Raw genomic sequence first — 7,022 nt, 5'->3', positions numbered from 1 at the left:
CTCGCTCACAGAAGAAATCAGAAAAACTACGGGCAGTTGTGAGTGGTCACCAAGAACTCGCTGCTCTGGAAAAGCGCGTCGACGACGAGAAGATGAAGAATTTGTATCTGCAGAGGGAGCTCGACAAGCTAAAGCAAGAAAGGACTCGAGAGACATGGCTCTTGAAGAACAACATGCAGAACCTCGAGAGAGCCAACTCCGAGCTTCAACAGCAACTCGAGGAACAGAAGAGGGCGCTCAAGGAGCAGAGGAACGCACACCAAGAGCAGCTCAAAGAGCAAAAGAAAGCGCACCAAGGTAAGCCATTGCTTCCCTCGAGTACTTGCATTCATCAAGTTATCCTGGATTCTGAAAAACTTTTCACCACAGAACTTAGGAAAATCTTAATGTGTAAAGAAGAGTTGCTTACTGACGTGAAGAACCTGCTCTATCGCCGTACAGATGACGTCGAGAGGCTGCAGAAGGTGATCGGTGATACTGAACGACAGTTCGCCAACTGCCTTAAGCAAATCAAGACGCTGGGCGAAAAGGATGAGCAGTGACAGAAGGAGCTGGAGGACCTCAGGGGGGCCGCCCAGGAGCTGATGGACATGGTGGGTCCACAAGAAGAAGGCAACGCAAGCCAACGGCCCTTGCTGGAGCGACTTCGCGAAGCCCCGAAAAAGGTGCTCAAATTCCTCTCAGAAGCTCCGGTCGCATGCGTCAGCAACACCCTCGCGTTTGTGAAGTCCTTCTTGCCAGACGCACAGCTAGAGATATTTGCTCTGGGAATGGTAGCGGACTGTACTGAGGAACAATTCGACGAGTACCTTCGAGAAGCCTAACTTGTAGCAGAACAAATAGTGCAAAGTGTACTGCAGGATTAGGGTGTAAGAAACAAATACTCATTCCCCTATATTTATATTGTATTTGACGTCTCTACTTTTTGTGTGCCTTGGCTGAATTGGCATCCAAGCTTAAAAGGCTAAGTAGTAGACACTACCTTGGGTGCAGCGACCCTGAAGGCAGCCATAGCTCCAAGTAGGAACTCATCTAACAAGTTAACCACAACCCGATCGAGCGGGTGTAAACTGCTAGAAAAGAACGCGAGCGTCGTCGCGAGATTGTCATGCTTAAGGCAGAAAAATGAAATTACCCCGAGTGCATCGACTCTGGATGTAGTCAAGGTCACTCCACATATGGGCGCGCTCAACGAGTTACGTAGGAACCCGACAAGTGGATCGAACCCGTTGGGAGCAAACGCGGGCATCGCCGCGGGTCTGCCATGTTTAAAAAAAAAATGAAACTATCCTGAGTGCAACGACTCAGGATGTAGTCGAGGTAGCTCTTCACGCGAGCCCATCCAACAAACTAGTATAAACCAATCGAACGGATCGACTTTGTTGGAATAAATGCAGTAGCGAGCGACCATCCAAGGTCGTGGCGGGAGTCGATTCGTAGAAGGTAGGAATGGAGCCGAGGCCTCCGTCAAAACATGATCTCGATAAGATATAAACGTGGTTGTAGCCTCCGTAAAATCCATGACAAGAAGTTGATTTATATAAATACTGCACGTGGCCATGGCCTCCATAGGTTCATAAAGAAATTTTCAACCCAAATTTTGTGGCGCACAGCCTCCGAATAGATTCGACAAAAAGTGACCGCCTAACCCCCGGAGATTCAGCTATCTTCGGACATCTTCTCATGGGTAAAACTTGCGCAGGTTCTGGATGTTCCAAGAGTTCGGAACATCTTGACCCTCGGGATATTGTAGTCGATATGACCCTGGTCTTGTAACCTGCTTGACGATGAACGGACCTTCCCACCTTGAGTTGAGCTTGTGTAGGCCGGACTCATCTTGGATGCGACGTAGGACCAAGTCGCCTATGCTGAATGACCGTTCCTTCACGTTGCGATCGTGATTCGCCGAATCCCCTGCAGGTACCGGGCTGACTGAACAAGAGCGGTGCAACAGGCCTCTTCAACAGAATCAAGCTCTAAGTGCCTCGCCTCGTCCGCCTTGCCTTCGTTGTACATTTCAACCCTTGGGGATCTCCACATGATGTCGGCCGGCAATATAGCTTCAGATCCATACACGAGAAAGAAAGGCGTTTGTCCTGGGCTTTGGACGACTGAGTCCGAATGTAACATCCAGGTAGTTAGAAATCTAGATACTAAGTTTGGATGTCTTATATGTATGCATGCCATGGTGTATATAAGTTGTAAAGAGAGCTAGGGGTATGTTTGTAATTTATGAATTATATAAGTACTTGAGTGTAATTGGGTAAAAGTACTCTTAAGTGGTAACCCTAAATGATTATAGAAAAGAAAAGTGCAAAAGTTAAGTAAAACCTAAGAAAAATAGACTTTTGTTGGAAACTAAGGACCTATGTGTAATTAACACAAAGGTATAAGGGTTTACATGTAAAATGGTTGTAAGATAAAAGTAAAACTCAGTTTTACTTAAGGGCTAAAGTGTAAAAAGGCTAGTCATGATTACACTGCAGGCAATCTTGCAAAAAGACCTTAAACATTAAAGCATTTTGTTTGAATTATAACAAAAAGTTTATAATTTGAGTTGTGTTCAAAAGTTTAAAATAAAACTATATCCTTTGAGATTTTGAACTTGAACCCTAAAGAATTATTGTAGGGTTTGAAATTCTTTACAACTTTGCTTTAGACATTTTTCTCATTAGGATTTTGTGTCAATGGGAAATCTTTCTTTACAGAGGAGTCCCTGGAAGTTTTTCTATTTGCAAACGGGTCCTCCTGACACTTGCCTGTTCTTCTTCCTCTGTCATCCTCGCTTCCTCTCTGTTCTGCTTCTGCTCCCACCGCCCATCGCCGGCGCAGTGCCCGAGCTCCACCTCCAGCCACTGTACATGCCCACGCGTCGCCTGAGGGTCTTCCACCGCCCTACCTCCTCTCCGTTGTCTTCTTCCCCGTGCGCCACATCGCTCCCCCTCCTGTCTCGGACTGCCAGCATCACTGGCCGCGGCAACCTCCTGCTCATCCACCGCCGAGCCTTAGTAGCCGCCCCAGCCCGCAATGCTGCCTCCCTCCTCACTCTTTCCATTCCTGGTAATCCATTCCAAAGCAGCGCAAGCCCCTCTGCGTGTGTGCCGACGGCCGCCGCCCACCTCCATTGTCGCCGCCCTCTGCTCCACGTCGAGCTCCCCCTTCCGACCTCCCTCTCCTTGAGTTGAGCCTCGGAATCGGGTCTCCTCCTCGCCCTAAAGCTTCTAGGCCACGCGTCATCCCCATTCCTCACCCGAGCTCGCCGGAATTCGGGCCGCCGCTCGCCGGAGCTACTGCTCCCGTGGGCAGCTCGCCACCGCCCCTCCCCACTCTCCCCGAGACTCTCTATAGGTAGCCCTCGACTCCCTGGCGTTTCCTCTCCCCTTGCCCCTCGCCGCCGACCCCGGGGATCGCCGGATTTCGGCCGGAATCGAGCTCTCCCCGCCGGCCATGGCAGCAAGGACTGGAATGTAAAGATTTAAGTTCTTCTAAGGGCCTAAACGCAAGAGTTCAGTCCTTTTCTTTCTTTCAAATTAGTGAAGTTCAAAAATGTGTAGAAAATCATAGAAAAATCAGAAAAATACCAAACTTGTTGTGTTAGAATCCTTGTGATGAATTATATAACTTTTATTTTATAATCATGTTATGAAAATGCATAGTTTGTTCTGTATTTTAAATGCAAGTAAAGGGATGCTTTAATTGAATCTTATGATCTATAGCCTTGCTGTTGTTGGTTTTTGGAACATGTGTTGCATGTGGTGTAAGTAGCCTTGTGTAAATTTTTGAGGCTTAGATCAGCTCACTAGCTAGAATGTTTTTGCTATCTTTGTTATATGTTCATGAAAGCTTCACAAATTAATTACAAAAGCATCTGTGCATATTTAGGGATGAAATTTCTACCATAACTTGATCTTTATAAGTATGATCCATCATAAAAATTTGAGAATTAGAAACCTAATATAACTTGAGTTATAAATTTCAAGCTTAAATTCAAAGGTAATTCATAAATAATAATTATTATGCATGAAAAATTATGAAACTTTTTTTTTGGAATACTAGTCTTGAGTAGTTTATGATGTCCTTAAGTTTTGAACCCTAGTTTTAGTGTAAAACTCTAGTTATAATTGCATCTTGAAATTTCAATCTTGATCTTGTTTAATTTTGTGGCTTAGTTCCTTTTAGAATAAAATTCCAATAAAACTACAGTAATCAGATCTAATACCAATCTATATTTAGTAAATTTTGTAGCTCCTGTTTTGAAATATCTTGCTCTGTTAAAATTATTCAAGTTAAACATATTGTTTAATTAAGTGAATTGTTCTAATTATCTATTGTATAAAATATTTAGAGTAATGTTATCTCAATTAAACCCACTTAGGATAATTTTCATAAGTATTAATTTATTTTTAATAATTTAAGATTTGCTTAATTAATCCAAAGTTAGCCATAATTAAATAATAACCTAAGGTTAATTACAATGTTTAGCTAATATAGTTAATTGGATGTTTAGGGTAACCCACCCTGTTGCCTAACGAGACTAGTTAGTTTAGTTAATACTCGATAAATGACTGCCCAGTATAGGGTAATTAGGTTGTTTGTTGAAATATAATGTTCTTTTGTTTGGATTGCAACTTTATTGTGAAATAACATAAAAGTTTATGCATTCCATAACTTGTAACTTTGCATCTCATATAGACTCGACCGCTCTTGCCGACGGAGACTACGAACTCGTTCTGGAACCAGGAATAAAATCAACTGAAGACCCCGGGAACCTCATCGCGGAATTCTCTGAAGCTCCGAACCAAGGTTCGGAAGATATTAATTTGACTAACCCCGGCCCCACCAACGAAGGCAAGCCCCGGACATAACCCCTACTTTATTTACACTGCAAACTATACTATTTATATATATTTGTATGCATTAAGTTCTTAGGAGTTGTTTGGAAACCTTAGTTGCATAATTCCAGGAACCTATGTACTGAACACTAGAATTTGAGTCCGAATAGCTGCTCTGCTTATAGGACCGGTAGAAGTCGAGTGATTTCCTGTCACTCGCGCGATATAGGAATTGTAATGTTGACATTCTTGTTATTAATATAAGGATGACGGACGGGAGTTTTAGGAGGTATCATGGTTGAAATGATACCCCGTCTGTGTTGAAAGGCCGCAGTGTGTGGTAGCGGTGGTTAAGCGTTTGAAAGTACTAACCACATGCCGTGAAATATGGTAAGCGGTAAGCCTAGTAACCAATCGGCCCGAGGAGTAGACATACCCCCCACCACATGTATTTGCTTCTTTTGGTTAATTTGTTCGACGTGTAGGAATACGTGTTGCTGGGCAACCAGGAGTACGGGTTTTGTAGTCGCGCTACAGACGTACGTCCTGCACTTTGGAAGTGCGTATGGTCCTGCAGTCGCTTGTGGTGGCTCTGATCCACGAGTCGGAATGAAAGGCAAACGGTTGCTTCGGAACGACCCTTTGGTGTTCCAAGCGTGTGTGTTAGGTTTATCCTTGCAAGGTTGAATTCGATTCAGAATCGTCCGCTTCTCACGATGGTTGAGACTGCTTGATCCCTTTGCCACATAGAGTAACAAGAGCAACTATGTGATTATCAAAGATGATGTTTGATTAAAGATTCTACCATGTTTGAGTAGTTATAGGTACTTACCTAGAATGGTTAATAAACTAGAACCTGAAAACTAAAAGTTGAAATTAAGGATCTACTCTTTGTTGCTTTTCAGCTGAAAACCCTACCCAAAACCTGAAAAGCCTACATAAGTCTAGATACATAGCTAAGTATACCATAACCGGGTAAGTCTTGCTGAGTATTAGTATACTCAGTCTTGCTTTTGTTGATCTACTTCAGGTAATCCCCCTCATGAGCCAGCATTCATTACACCGTGGCCCTACCCTTTGCCTGATGGTTGGTCCGTGGAGTGGGATCCGTCCCCGGCCAACACAGATTCTGCTGAGTGAGATCATGCTAGGGCTAGCATGATATCTGTAATAACGACGTGTACAATATTTACGCTTTTAAACTCCGCTGCTTTGTCTTAAAACTAAAACCCGTTTTGTAATAATCTCCCTTCACTGGGAACTGATGATGCTTTGTGTACTTTTGTAATATATCTGCCTGTGATGTAAAATGTAATGGCATTTATATCTCTGGACTCACCTTCATGTGAGGTACCTTGTTGGATCCTGAGTTCGGTGGTTTATCGGGATGTTACCCGATAGGCCAAAGGATTATACCATTTGAAGCACGCGGTAGCCCTCACGAGAGGACTCGCGTACTTGAACCGGTGTAATTCAGGTTGGTTCTGCCACACCGAAGCCCCTTGACAACAAGTGGTAGCTCGTGTATCCATTTGCCTCCCTTCTTGCTATTTTCATCACAGAGTCTCTTCTTGAGGCCATCGATTATCATACTGTTCGCCCTTTCGACTTGTCCATTGGCCCTTGGGTGTGCAATAGAAACATATTTAACCTCAATGTATGCATTCTCACAAAACTCTCAGAACTGGTTGGCCGTGAAATTTGATCCCAAGTCCGTGATGATGGTATTCGGGAAGCCGAAACGGTGCAAGATATCAGAGATGAAATCAACAACCCGATCTGGTGTGAGCTTGGCTATCGGCTTGTACTCGATCCACTTGGTAAACTTATCGATAGCCACCAACACATGGGTGAAACCGCCTGGCGCTGTTGTGAAGGGCCCAATCATATCAAGGCTCCAGCAAGCAAAGGGCCAGGATGGCGGTATGGTGATGAGGCTGTGGGCTTGAACATGAGACTGCTTGCCGAAGAATTGACAATTTTGGCACTTGCGCACGAGATCCTCCACATCGGATACCGCGGTGGGCCACCAGAAACTGGCCCTGTATGCTTTCCCCACCAGCGTTCTTGAAGCTGCGTGGTTACCGCAGACACCCTCGTGGATCTCCCGCAGTATGTCGTATCCATCTTCCTTTGTGACGCACTTCATGAGGACGCCTGACCGAGCGCCTCGTCAATAGAGCTTGCTGT

The sequence above is a fragment of the Panicum hallii genome, chromosome 9, assembly GCF_002211085.1.
Source record: "Panicum hallii strain FIL2 chromosome 9, PHallii_v3.1, whole genome shotgun sequence".
Taxonomy (NCBI): Eukaryota; Viridiplantae; Streptophyta; class Magnoliopsida; order Poales; family Poaceae; genus Panicum; species Panicum hallii.
Note: the sequence above shows the minus strand (reverse complement) of the source record.